Consider the following 15838-nt stretch of genomic DNA (forward strand, 5'->3'; position numbering starts at 1 on the left):
AGCTAAAATGGAATGTAGAAGGGCCGCTTCGTGATGTGTGGGAGCCCTTTCCGGTAACGGCGGCGGTTACAGTAGGATAGTGACGTTGTGAAGAGAAATTAATTCGTGTGCCCGGATAAGACAGCCAGTGTTTAATGAAGAAGAGAACATATAGTAATCTTATTATAAAGAATAGTATTCCTTTATTCGACTTTTTTCAATTACACTTAAATCCTCCCTTTCTCTATTTCGTCTCGCTTCGAGACGAAATTCTACTTCTTTTTAAAACTATTTCTTATATCTAGAATTCTTTTTCTCTTAATTTTTAATCTCTTTATATATACTTTAAATACGTAGATAATTTATTAATATAACTCTTATAAGATACGATATTATAGAAAAGTATAAGATAAGTAATAAAATTATTATATAATTTAATAATACTTTTCTTAATATATCTATTAAAATTTTCTTATTTTAATAACGAGATAATTTAAATTTAAAAAGCTCGCTTTATATAGTATATTAATATAAAATATAAATATAAATATAAGTACTATTAATTACTAGATTATAAATTTAAAAAATATAAGAATATCGCGCTTTATATATAAATATACTTTATTAAGTTTTAAAAGCTTTAGATATTAATTAGAGCTAGATATAATAATATCTTTCTTTCTTTTAAAAACTACGTTTTAATAGTTTTAAGATAAAAGAAATAATTTTCTACTATCTCGAAGACGTAGTAACGAAGCTATTTTAGAATAAATTAGCTTTAAACGACTTAAAATTCTTAATTATAATAGCGAAATATAATTTTAAAAATCTCGAGAAATTTATATAAAAATATATTATATTTATCGTAGTAATATAGCGAAATTACTTCGAAAGAGCTAGTTTTAAATATATTATTTTTAAAGCTTAATCTCGCTATAATAAAAGTCGATTTTAAATTAAAGTTAAACTCTTTATCTAAAAAAACGATATAAATATTTTTATAATAATAAGTCTTATATATAATTATTACTTTTAGAAATTAATTATAGTTTTAAAATTAAAGTATAATATTATTATAAATACTATTAAATTAGAGTAAAGATAATTAGAATTAATATATAATATAAATATAAATATATTAAATAAGATAACTAAGATATCGAATTATATAGATAGAAGAAAGATATTAAGTAGTAAATAAATATCTCTATTAAGATACGCTAGATCTAAATAGATAAGAGAGTTAAATAATATATTAAGAATATAAAATACGCTTATAATATTATTTCTCTTCTTTATAAAATTATATCTTATAATTAATAAGTAGAAAGATAAAAAAATAAGTATATATATACGCTTAACGTCTAAAAAATAATAAAAGTAATAAAGAAATAATTATATTCGAGAATCTTAATATTATACTTTTCTTTATAAAAGATATTAGAGATAATAGTAGCTTATTATATCTATATTATAACGATATTATTAATTAAGATATAAACGTATATAAAAAGTCTAATTAGAAGAAAATCGATATAATATAATAAAAATAATATCTATTAATATAGAGGTAAATAATAATAATTTTCGAATTTATATCTAAGCGGATAAAATATTAATAAAATAATACGATATAATTAATTAAGGGCTTTCGAATCGAATTAAGTTATAAATACTAAAAACTCTAATTTAATATTAAATAAGTTTCTCTCTAGAATTCTATATAATCGATATTAATAAAGAATATTAATAATAATAATAAGATCTATAGATAACGTATTATAACTTCGAAAGATAATTAGATATTTATTAATAAGAGAATTCTACGCGAAAGACTTTATATAATATAATTTATAATTAATATAAATCTAAGAAATCGATTCTTAACTCTAAAAAAATAAGGCTATTGCGAAGATATCGAATAATTTTAATTTAATTAAAAACGAGATATTTAAGATAGTTTTAATATTCTATAAGTTAATTCTTATAGATAAAATATTTTAAAATAACGTTTATAGAAGTTATTTACTAGATCTTAATAATTTTCGAATTTATCGCTATTCGCATTATATTAGACGAGATTATTATCGAGATCTTTTTACTTAACTTTATATTTAAGATAATTATTAATTAACTTAAAGATAAATATTTCTTTAATAACTTATTTAATTTAATTATTAATAATAACGTATTTCGATAAAGAGTTTATTTATTCTAATAAAGAGTTATTTATTATAAAACTTAAGAGATTAAAATAAAAGACGTTATAGATTTTTATACTTAATAAAAGTTTTAGATAATATAAAATTTTTATAAAGTTTATAATCTTAAATAAATTAAGTTTTTTATAATTTAATTTATAAAAAAGGTAATTAAAGATAATATTCTTATTACTTAAAAAGATCTTATTATCTATTTAAAAGATAATCTTTTATTAATACTTATTAACTTATATAATTATAATCTTTTAAATATAATTTATATTACTTCTAATATACTTAAAAATCTATTTTATATAGTTTATAATATTCTCTATTTAAATAATATTAAGATATTTATAAATAATCTCGTAGTCGATAATATTCGAGCTAAAATTTATTCGAGAATAAAATTTCTTATTTATAAGAAAAGATAAGATATTAATAATTATTAAGATAGTATTATTATTAACGAATTTAATAATAAGTAGTTATCTTATTTAGTCGTTCTATATATAATTATAATATATTTAAAAATAACGCTTTATATTCTAATTTACTCGCTTAATTTATCTATCGATTTTAGAATAGAAAGCTATTAATAGCTTAATTATAATATTTAATTATTTATAAAAAGCTTTTTATATAATAGCTATAAATTAAAGACCTTAATTCGATATTATTAAAATCGATAAATTATATAGATAAAATACTATTTTAAGTAATAGATTAACTATTTTCTTAATAATAATATCTTTATTAATATTAAAATAGATTACGTAGTAATATTTTTTTATTAAATTAATTAATTATTATTTAAATAGCGTTATAGCTATCGAATATAGATAAATCTATAATAAAATTAACTAATATATCTTATTATTATTTCTATAAAATTAATAGAGATTAAAATAAGCTATATCTTTAATTATAAAGTATTTTAATTTATTAATAGATATAATAATTTTAAATATAGATAGCTACTATCGTTTTTATTTCTCGCTAATAATATTCTCTTTTAAATAATTTATAAATCTATATTATCTCGAAATAGTTATAGAATAATTAGTTATATATCTCTCGAATAATATTAATATATATATTATTAAATACTTATAAACGATTCTTATAGAAAAATACTCTATTCTATATAAGATACTTATTAAAAATAATTTTTTAAAACTTATTCTTATCTTTAATAATAGCGTTATAAATTTTAATATAATAGTTATTCTTTTTATTAGTTCTTATTATCTTAAAATAAATAAGATCGTTAATTATATATATATTAATATATTTATTATCTAATTTTAATTAATAAAAGATAAAGATTAAATAATACTATTAAAGTAATTATTTATTTTTAAAATTAATTAATTTATATCTAATTATTTATATAAGTATATTTATTTTAATATTCTAAGATTTAGATTAATAAATAATCTTTATATTATAATTTAATAATGTATTTAAATATTAAATCTAATATCGATTAAGATTTCTTCTTTTAATAAAATATATTAGTTCTTTATAATCGATAAAGATTTTAATAGAAATATTTATATATTTTAATTTAAGATATTAATATTCTAGATAATAAATAATTATTAATAATTTCTTATTGTAGATCTAATAATTATATTTAATCGAGATTAAGTTTTTATTATAAAAGATTATCGAGTAAAGTACTCTCTTATTATTATATTAAAAAAAATATCTTTATAAATATAGTTAAAAGAGTTAATCTCTAAAATAATCTTTTTTATTTTATTAAAATAATATAGAGTAAGAGCTTTAATAATAGCGATTTATAAAAAGTAAAAAGCCTTTTAATATACTAGAGACTAATTAAATATAATCTTCTTTATTATAAATTTTATTATAAATTTAACTATTTTAGAGAAATCTCTAATAAATTATTAATAAAAATTATAAAATTTAATAAAGATCTATATCTCTTTAAAGTTAATAAGTTTGATTTACGTAATAATAGTCTAGATTTTAAAAATATTTATTTATAACTTATTTATAAATATTAGTAAATCTAAAAATTTAAAATTCTAAATATAAAATTCGTATTTAAGAATATTTATCTAAAGATTAATATTTTTTAATTTCTAAAGAATTTATCTAATATATTAGATGTATTTCTTTTTTATCTTATTATAAATAAATATATTATCGAGATAAATTTAATAAAAATTATTTAAATACTTAAATAGAATATTATTTATATATTATTAATATATAGTTAAGTCGTTAATTAATCTAAAGAGAAGAATCTAATATTTATATATTTTAAGAGAAATAATAAAAGTAATAAAATTCTCGCTATCGAAGTATATATATAATTTATAAGATATAAATATAATATTTAATTAAGTAAGATATTTATATTCTTAAATTCTTATTAAAATCTTATTTATTAATAAAATTAGATATTAATTTCTTTTAATAATAACATTTAGTTTTTAATAATTTATATAAAAATATAACTCTCTATTTAACTTTTTCGCGAATAAAATAAATAAGATAAATAGTATATAATTTAATATTATAAATCTCTTCTTTAAATATTTATTTAGATACTTCTTTATCTATTTTAATTTATATTCTAATATTAAATAGATTCTACTTTTTAGAAGTTTTATTTTATTAAAGCTATTATTAAATTCTAATTTATAATTATAGAAACGATATAGAAAAAGTATATTCGCTTTAGTTTTATTAAAAATATCTAAATAATTATAATACTTTAAAGATAAACTATATTCTATCTTTTTAAAACTAACTATGTTAGCGCTATTAATTTAAATAAAATAGTTAAAATTATAATATCTCTTATATTTCTTTTTTAAATTATAGAAATATAATTTATTAATCGATATATAAGTTTCGCGAGATATTTAAATAGAGAGAGATATATATAATATAGACGATATATTATAGATCTTATTTATTATTAATATAAATAGTTTATTATCTTTTTTATAAATTAATTAGTAGTAAGCTATTATAATAATTTTAATAATATTAATAAACTTAATCTTATTTAATAAAGAGATATTTAAATTAATCTTATTATTATAAATAAATAAGATAGAGCTTTATTATTTTAGTATAATAGATAAGAAGATAAGTAATATAGATAATCGAAGCTCTAAAGTAAATAGAAAAGAGAGTTTATCTATTATTAATATTTTATTATTATTATAATTATATTAATTAAGTAAAAAGAGTATCTTATCTTATAATATATTAAGAACTACTCTATACTTATTTATCTAAGATTTCTTAATTATTATATTATATTTTAATAATATAATTAATATTAAATATATTTCTTTTCAATAGTCTTTTACTGTTATTACAAGTAGAGGCCTATGAATTAAATTCATAATCGTTTTTTTTAATTAGAGCTGTCGAGTAAATTTAATAAGCGGTTTTTAATAAGCGATCTTTGATAAGCGATATTTGAATTCCTTACGCTTTAATAATTATAAGCAAATAACGCTTTATAATTTAAAAAAGAAATCTTAAAATTTCAATAGAAAATAAAAAAGTTATTTCTATTATAAATAACGTATATCTATTTTTTTAATAATTGCGGACGCTAATTTATTTACTCGCGGTAATTTAGTCGATCTAACTAAAGAGCGTAGTAATTCTAAATTAATAATTAGCTATATATATAAATTTAAGATTTTTAAGCTTAGCTCTATCTTATTCTATTATATATATTAATAGAAAGTAAATAATATATAATTAATCGTTTTATAATCTAACGAATAAAGGCGTATAAATTAAATTCATAACTATTTTTTTAATTAGGGCTTTCGAGTAAATAGGTAAGCGAACTTTAATAAGCGATATTTAAATTTCTTACGCTTAAATAATTATAAGATTAAATTTAAGAATTATTTTTTTCTCTAAATACCTATATTTCGTTCTATAAGTTAAAAAAAAATCTTAAAATTTTAATAGAAAATGAAAAAGTTGTTCTAAAATTAAATAATATATATTTATTTTTTAATTAGGGCTATTCGGCTATCGAGCGAACTCTAATAAGCGATATTTGAATTTCCTACGCTTTAATAATTATAAGATTAAATTTTAAAATTCCTTAAAATTCGAAAAGCGTAGACTACGCTCTAAAATTTAAAATTTAAAATCTTAAAATTTTAATAGAAAATAAAAAAGTTATTCTAAAATTAAATAATATATATCTATTTTTTAATAATTACGAATACTAATTTATTTATTTACGATAATTTAGTCGATCTAATTAAAGAGCGTAGTAACTCTAAATTTATAATTGATTATATATATAAATTTAAGATTTTTAAACTTAGCTCTATCTTATTCTTTTATATATATTAATTATTATAACTTTTTAATAATTTAAGTCTTAATAATAAGAGTAGCTTTAGATATAAGACTTTATATATTATTAAGATTAGAGATTCATTTATAACTATATAAATATTCATATATCTACTATCTATTAAAGAGTTTTTAAATAAATAATCTTTTTCTTATAAAGATATTATTACTTATATGTAAAAAGAATAACGTATTAAGACTTTATTAGAAGTATCTATTAAATATACTTTAAAAGAGACTATTTATTTCTTAAGTTCGAAAAAGAATTATCGCTACTTATAATATCGACGTTATCGATTTTAAATTCTTTATTTATTTTGATCGCGTAAAGTTATACTTTCTTAAAGGTCTTTTTATTAGTCTTAATTTAAATAGTTATTATATAGTTCTTTCGATAATAATCTTTCTTATCGTAGTTATAATATATTAGTTTCCTTAATTTTAAATTAATTATAATATTTAGAGGCGTAGTAATTATACTTAAATTAGATTTAATAATAGATATAAGATATATATTAGTCGCGAATATTATTCTCGATATTTATATTATAATTAACTTAATAATAATCTTTATAAATTTAAGATCTTTATACTTAATATATTATAAGTTATCTAGCTTTTAAAGATATTCTTTTATAATTTTTAAAATAGTAAGTTCTTCTACGATTTATTATAACGTTCTTAAATTCTTTCTTAGTTTTTTTAAAAGATAATTCTCTAATATAAGAGTTTTCTTAATATTAAAAATAATATTTAATTAAATAAAATCTAAATAGAAGTTAATAAAGAATTAAATCTTTTATTATAAAGTATTTATATTACGTTATATATTATTATATTAATCTAAATTCTTATAAATATTAATTAACTTATTTATAATTTTAATAAAAGATTAATATAAGTTAGTAAAGTTTCGAAGTCTTTTATATATAATATATTATATAATCTTATCGCCGAGTTATAAGATTATATAGATTATTTTAAAGTTTTTAATAAAATAATAATCGCTATTAATTTTAAATTTCTATTTTATTTTAAAGAATTAATTATTCTAAATAAAGTTATTATTATTAATAAATATAGATAAATTAAAGATTTTAACTAATTTCTTCTTTAAATATTTAAATATATATTCTTCTTCGATTAAAAATAATTATAAATTCTTTATAAATTCGTTATAAGTTTTTTATAAATTATAAATCGAGATTATTAACTTTTCGCTATAAGAAAGTTATATTCTTTTAAAAATCTTAAGCTAATTAATTTATCTTCTTAATTAATTTATAAATTTAAAATAAATCGTTTATAGTCTAATTTCCTTCTATTATAACGAAATAATATCGAATAATAATCTCTCGAAAATTATCTTATTTCTAATAAATCTTATTTAATATAAATATAAATTTATTAAGATTATTAATAATTTAATATTATAGTTATAGACTATTAGTAATATTCTAAAGTATATCTATTAAGTCTATCTTATCGAAAAAATTATCTAATAGAATTAATACTCGTTAAAATTTAATTTATTTAAATAAGATCTTAATTTAATTTATTCTTTTAATATTAGACTTTACTATAAAAAAGAAAAAAAAAGATTTAAAATAAAGTAAAGAGAAATCTAAATACTTCGAAAGAATAGATATTAGAGATATTAGATATATTAGAGAATAATAAAGCCTCTTTAAAATATATCGAAATTATTCGATATTAAGAAAAAAAACTTTACTATAAAGTCTAAGATAAGATTATTTCTTTATAGAGATTTAATATATTTATTTCTTAATTATTTAAGACGTTAAGAAGATTATAAGTATTTTAAATAGTAGTCTTTTCAGTATACTTACTTCGCTTAAAGAGTCTCTTATTTTATAAAAAAGTTATATATAAAGAAGCTTCGAAGAATAATATTTTTAATTAATTATAACTCGACTATTTTTTATCTATAGAGGTCTATACCGAAAGTTCTATATTCGTTAAGACTCTTACGCTTAGATTTCGAATTACGCCTCACCTAAAGAATTATCTAAATAATACGTCTAAAGTTCTTCGAAATCGTATCTAGCTTAAGTCAGATTTCGAGGCTTACTACCTCTATTAAGACTAAAAGAAATATCTTAAATTTTACTATACGCTATAAGAAGATATTTTTAGAGTTTTTCTATATTCGATAACCTTTCGAATCTAATATAATAAATCTATCTTTATTCTCTATTATTATACTATTAAGATATTTACGAGATAATTATAACTAATAAAACTTAAAGAATAGTTATACGTATATTTAATATCGTATAGATATTAAAGAAAGAGATTTTAATAGAGAGATTAATAATAATAGTAATATTTTTCTAAGGATTAAGGGGGAATATAGTATATATAAAGTCTTCTTATATCGTAAAGAGAATTATATAAAGCGATTTTATAATAGAATAGTTGCTATATAGTCTCTAGACTAGATATAAGCTATTTATAATAGATTATATAATAGAAGTAAAGTAATAATGAAGATGGTAGTAGGAAAAATGAATTTATTATATGTAGAAGGTTATCGAATAGAGTCGCTTTTCGAAAGTAGAATTAGGGCTATACTAGTACGGGTATAGAACTTTCGATATAGATCTCTATAATTAAGATCTTATTTAAACTCTAGATATTAATATATATAAAAGAATAAGATAGAGCTAAGTTTAAAAATCTTAAATTTATATATATAGCTAACTATTAATTTAAGTTTTCTACGCTTTTTAACTAGATTAACTAAATTATCGCGAATAAATAAATTAGCGTTCGTAACTATCAAAATCTTATCCTCTTACGTCTCTCTTATTAAAAAAATAGATATATATTATTAATATATAGAATTACTTTTTTATTTTCTATTAAAATTTTAAGAATTTTAATTTTAATTTTAAAGTCCTATTTATATTTTTCGAATTTTTAAGAATTTTGAAAATAAGTCTTATAATGATTAAGGCGTAAGGAATTCAAATATCGCTTATTAAAGTTCGCTTATTAAAGATCGCTTATCTACTTACTCGATAGCTCTAATTAAAAAAATAATTATAAATTTAATTTATAAATCTTTACTCGTAATATATAAAATTATAAGTAATACTATTAGTATATATTTTAAATATAAAAATATAAGATAATATTAACTATTTCTTTCAATTCGCTAGTTATATAAATAATTTAATACTTTCTTTATTTCTTAACTACTATTTATTAAAGCCGTTTCGCTATCTTATTTAAACTCTTTAAAATCGATTTATCTATTTAATAAACTTATCTAAAAATATAATAACTTAATTTAATTTCTTATTAAAGTCTCTATTAGCGCGTTTCTTTAAATTTATTAACTAATATAAATAAAATAATTAAGTTAATCTTAATTATAGTATTAGAATTAATATAAATATAATATTAATATAAATATATTAAATAAGATAACTAGGATATTAAATTATATAGATAGAAGAGAGATATTAAATAGTAGATAAATATCTTTATTAAGATACGCTAGGCTCGAATAGATTAGAGGGCTAAGTAATATATTAAGAATATAGAATACGCTCGTAATAAAGGTCTATAAATTAAATTTATAATTTTTTTTTCTAATTAGAGCTATCGAGTAAATTTAATAAGCGAACTTTTAATAGACGATGTTTAAATTCGTTGCCTTTAGATATCTATAAGACTTAATTTAAAAGATACTTTTTATTCTAAAAGCACATATTTCGTTCTATAATTTAAAAAAGAAATTTTAAAATTTTAATAGAAAATAAAAAAGTTATTCTAAAATTAAATAATATATATCTAATTAAGACTATCCGGCTGTCGAGCGATTAAGAATTATACGACTAAGTTTAGAAGTTCTTTTTTTTATCTGAAAGCTCCTATTTCGTTTTATAATTTAAAAAAAAATCTTAAAATTTTAATAGAAAGAAAAGAGGTTATTCTAAAATTAAATAATATATAACTATTTTTTAATTAGAGCTATTCGGCTATCGAGTAAACTTTAATAAGCGATATTTTTTCAATAATTACGAACGCTAATTTATTTATCCGCGATAACTTAGTCGATCTAATTAAAAAGCGTAGCGAACTCGAATTTATAATTAACTATATATATAAATTTAAGATTTTCAAGTTTAGCTCTATCTTATTCTTTTATATATATTAACGAGTAAAGGTCTATAAATGAAATTTATAATTTTTTTTAATTAGGACTATCGAGTAAATAGGTAAGCGATCTTTAGTAAGCGAACTTTGATAAGCGATATTTGAATTCCTTGCGCTTTAATAATTATAAGATTAAATTTAAGAATTCTTTTTTTCTCTAAAAGCCCACATTTCGTTCTATAATTTAAAAAAAAATCTTAAAACTTTAATAGAAAATAAAAAGGTTATTTTAAAATTAAATAATATATACCTATTTTTTAATTAGAGCTATTCGGCTATATTTTTTAAATAATTACGAATATTAATTTATTTACTCGCGATAACTTAGTTAATCTAATTAAAGAAAGTAGTAAATCTAAATTTATAATTAGCTATATATATAAATTTAAGATTTTTTAAATTAACTCTATCTTATTCTTTTATATATACTAATTAAATTATAGATTAAAAAATAAATAAATATCGCGTTTTAAATACGAATATATTCTATTAAGTTTTATAAGCTTTTAATATTAATTAAATTTAAATTTAATAATAAGTCTTTTAACTCTTTTTTAATACTCTCTTTTTTATTCTATCTTAATATTATAAGTATTATTTAAAAATTAATCTAATTTTTTAATAATAAATTAAAATAAATAATAAATATATATTTCTTTTAAATAATATATATATTTAATAAAAATTAAAGTTTTTAACTAGCTATTAAATAGTAGATTATATCTTATATCTTATATATAAACTTAAGCTTTTCATATATATTTTATATATATTAATATAACGTTAATAACTTTTATTAAATTCTTTTATCTTTTTTAATATATTTAATATTAAAGTATATAATATTATTATAGTTTACTTACTCTTAGTATTAATATTAATATCTTTTTTAAACTAGTTTATAATAAGTAATTTAAATTATAGTTTAATATATAGATATAGAATATAATCTCTATTTAAAAAAAATAGAGAAATATAAACTTTCTATAGAAATAAACTTTCTATATTAATTAAACTTTTTAATATTAAGTATAAAAGAAGATTAATTAAAAAAAACATCTTAAGCGTATTATAATTAAATATAAAGATTTTATCTTATTTAAAATTATTAAATAATTAATAAAGTAAGTTAACTTTTAAATAGTAATTAAAAGAATTTACTTTAATATTATATAAATCTATATAATTCTAATATATAAATAATATAAGAGTAAATCTAGAGCTCGAGTTATACTATTAAATAGTAATATAAATCTATTTATAATAGAGTTTTATATTCTTTAATCTATGAATAATAATTTAAGTAGAAAAAAAAGATTAGATAATAAGTAAATATAAATCTTAAATTATTAATTTATATAAAAGAATAAAATATAAGTTAAGTTAAAGATTTATAGATTTATAAAATTTATTAATTATAAAGTCGAGGTTAATTAATTTAAATTTTATTTAGTTACGATTTTATTTAATTAATAAAGAGTATTTATAAGCTAATATATAAATCTAAGTTTAAGACTATAGATAAAATTCATAAGCGATATTTAAATTTCTTTTCTTTAAAAGAATATAGATTGATTTTCATAATTTTTATATTATTAAATAATATAAATTAAACTCTATAATTTAAAAGAATAACTAAAAAGATTTAAATCTTTTAGAAACTAGAAAAAATTATATTAAATTTAAATAATATATAGATTTCTTTTTAATTAAGACTATTTAGTAAATATAAGAAGCGAATTTTAATAAGTAATATTTAAATTATCTATTCTTAAATAATTATAAGATTAAATTTTATAATTCTTTTACTATTAAAAAGTATAAATTACTCTTTATAATTAAAGACTTTAATAGATTCTATAGAAAAAGAAAAGTTATTCTAAAACTAAATATTATATATCTCTCTTTTTAATTACAGCTATTTAGAAAAATAAATAAGTAAAATTTTAAATTCTAATCTTTAGATAATTATGAAAGTAATTTTTTAAATTTTAAATTAGTAATATACGTAAATTATACTTTATAATTTAGAGAAAAAACGAAAGGTTTTAATAGAAAAGTATAAAGTTATTAAATAATTAAAAATAGAAAAAGAGATTTTAATAGTTATAAACGTTAGTTTATTTATTTTTAATATCTAATTAAAAAGCGTAGATCTATTCAATTTTTTATTAGCTATATATATAAATATAAGATTTTCTAACTTAACGCTTTCTTATTCTATTAAAATATAAAATAAAATAAAATAAAGCTAAGTAAAAAAATCTTAAATTTATTTATATAATTAATTATAAATTTAAAAAAATTACGTTTTAAAGTTAGATATTACGAGTAAATAAATTAACGTACGTAATTATTAAAATCTCTTATTCTACTTTTAACTCTTTATTAACTTTATTATTTTCTATTAAAATTTCTATATTATTTTTTTAAATTATAGAAAATAGATTATATAATTTAAAAATTAAAAATCTTTAAACTTTAATCTTATAATTATTAAATAATAATAAGTTTAAATAGTATTTATTAAAGTTCGCTTAATACTCTTAATCGAAAAAATAGATATATTATTTAAATTTAGAATAGATTTTTTAATTTCTAATTTCTATCTTCTATTATAATCTTTTAATTTTTTTTTTAAATTTAGAGTCTAATTTATATACTTTAATATATTAATAACTATAATTAATTCTATTATTATTTATTAATAAAGAGTTTAAATATATTAGATCTAATGCTATTATAGACCTTAACGCTACTTATATTAAGATTTCGATATTATATATATTATATTAGAGTTTCTTTTAGAGTTTAGTTTTAATAATATATCTTATATATTTAAAGACTTAGCGAATATAGATTTACTTTATATATTTTAAAGTTTTAATATTTCTTAGAGATTAGTTCTATTATTAAATATACTATTAAACTTTATAACGACTTTATATTTTTTATAATCTATATTTACTAGCTAATTATTAATAGATTATATTCTTATAATTCTAATCTCTTTATCTTTTAAAGAAAAAGATCTATTATTATTATAATATCGAGTTTATCTCTAAATTATATAATAAATAATAAAGATAATATTAATAGCCATTATAGCGTTAATAATTAATTCGAAAGTTTTTTATTAATAAAAAATCTTATTATAAAATAACGTCTTATAATTATTAAGATTAAAAATTATTATCTAAAATAAAAATAAGAGTTAGCTATATTAAAGACTTATAATTATAAACTTTATAATATTAGCTTACTATTTATAACTAATAAGAGTTTATCTATATTAATTATTATTACACTTTTAATAAATATATTAATTAAGACGAAAATACTTCGCTTTAAAAGAATATATTTTTATAAGAGTATTAATAAGAAGAAGTATTTACGCTAATTTCGCGAAGTCGAAATTAAGTTTCTTATAAATTCTAAGTATTTTATTATCGACTAAGTTAGAATTATTTATTATATATAATTTTTAGAAGATAATCTTAATATTTAATAATATAGATATTATTAAATCTATAATTTAGAGAGTATAATCTTTAAATTCTTTAAGTAATTTTTATTTAATTTAATTATAAATCTAATAAATTATTATTTTTTTATTTATAAAAAATAAGAGAAGATTAAATATCGCTTCGACTAGAAGATATTTATTTTTAAAATCTATTTAAAGAAGTTAAAGATTTATTTATCTCTATTTTTTAAAAAGTATTAAATTAATTTCTTCTTAGCTAAACTTAGATTAGAGTTTAAAAATAAGATTTTAAGTATTAATAATATATTAAGATAATAAAAAGAAATTCTTATCTAGATTATTATATAGAAAAAGTTTTAAAATATATATACTTTAATAGCGATTCTTATTTAAAGTCTTTAAAAAAGTTTATTAAGAATAAGTCTTTAAAGAAGCGAATTTCGAAGTCTAAATTAATTTCGAATAGCGATATTAAAGTAGCGCATAATTAAGAGAATAATATAAAACGTAAAGTCGAATTCTTTAATTTTAATTATAAAAAGGATAATTATTTTTATTATAATAAATAGAATTATTAAATATTTAAATATTTAAATCTCGATAAATTATCTATCGCTAATATCGACGTAGTATTAATAAAAAAAGATTAAGTCTTATAATCGCCTTAAAAGCGAAATAAAAACGATAATTAATAGAGATAATTTCTTCTATTCTTATAAAGAGATAAAAAAAGTTTTAAAATAAATAGAGATAACTCGTTACTCTACTCGATATTAATATAAATACGCTACGTAACGAAGCGAGGAACCTCGATAAGATTTCGAAGGGGGTCGGGGTCGGGGTAAGGTTTTAGATCGAGGTTTTAAGTTTTCTTAAAATCTTTATCTCGCCTCGATTCGAGAGCGAGGTTTTAAGATATATCTCGTTATTTTAATAAATCCTAAATATCTCTAAATAATCTCTTTAAATTTTAATATTTTATATTAAGAATAGAGTAAAGTAGAGTATAGAATATAATATAAGATATAAATACTTAGAAAGATAATTAGAAGATATATAAGATTATATTTAAAGAGATATTATAAAAGCGCTATAAGAATATTATAAGAATAATAATCTTAAGCTAATCTAATTAATAGATTTAGCGAAGATAACGAAGTACTCTTATTATATCGATAGAAAATCTTATTTTAACTCTATCTTACTTCGTTAAAAGTTCTAATTTAAAGCGAAGTAATATTAAGTATTTAAAATTTTATTCTATTTCATCTTATTACGTAGCGTAAAAATATATATTAATTTATTTTTATAAAAGTTTATAGTTTAATAAGTCTTAAGATTTTATAACGTTATTTAATCGTAATTAAAAGCGTTAAGTAATTAAAGTATATATTATTATAGCGCGTATTAATTAAATTATTAATTAATAATTAATTAAAGTTAAAGTAGAGAGTATAGTATACTCTTCTATATTATTAATTAAAAAGATTTTAATATTATATTAAATATTATTAAATTTAGCGATGAAATAATAATAATTTAAAATTAACGTTAATAAATTATAGATAAAAAAAATTATTAAATTTATTTAAACTCTTAAATA

The sequence above is a fragment of the Letharia lupina genome (assembly GCF_014066315.1).
Source record: "Letharia lupina isolate WasteWater1 chromosome Unknown contig_1, whole genome shotgun sequence".
In the NCBI taxonomy this organism is placed as follows: domain Eukaryota; kingdom Fungi; phylum Ascomycota; class Lecanoromycetes; order Lecanorales; family Parmeliaceae; genus Letharia; species Letharia lupina.